Below are 685 nucleotides of genomic sequence, written 5' to 3' on the forward strand. Positions count from 1 at the left end.
AATTATTCTATTATCAGCTCTACTAGTAAATGTATCATTTACACCATTAACCTTAATTATTACTCAAGAGTTTGTTTGTTTCTGAGAGAAAGAGAGAATGAGGGAGGAGCAGAGAGAGAGGGAGGCAGAAGATACAAACCAGGCTCTGTGCCAACATCAGAGAACCCAAAGAGGGGCTCAAACTCCCAAAGCATGAGATCATAATCTGAACTGAGGTCCGAAGCCTAACCGACTGAGCCATCCAAGGGCCCTTCAAGAGTATTTATGATTAATTTTTTTATCATGACCACTAGCTACAATGTGATTCATTTCAACTCTAGCAGAAACCAGCTGGGCCCCTTTTGCCTTAACAGAGAGAGAATCAGAATTTGTCTCTGGTTTTAGTGTCAAATATGAAGCAGGCCCATTTGCTCTATTTTTTTTCTAGCAGAAATATGCCAACATCATCATAATAAATGCTTTAACAATTCTTTTGCTAGCAGCATTTCACAATCCTTACATACCAGAAATGTATACAATTAACTTCATTATCAAAACCTTTCTTCAAGATAAAAAGCTTCTGCAAGGCAAAGGAAACAATCAAGAAAACTAATAGGCAACTGACAGAATGGGAAAAGATAGTTGCAAATGACATATCAGATAAAGGGCTAATATCGAAAATGTACAAGGAACTCACCAAACTTCA

This window comes from Suricata suricatta, chromosome 3, assembly GCF_006229205.1.
Source record: "Suricata suricatta isolate VVHF042 chromosome 3, meerkat_22Aug2017_6uvM2_HiC, whole genome shotgun sequence".
NCBI lineage: Eukaryota > Metazoa > Chordata > Mammalia > Carnivora > Herpestidae > Suricata > Suricata suricatta.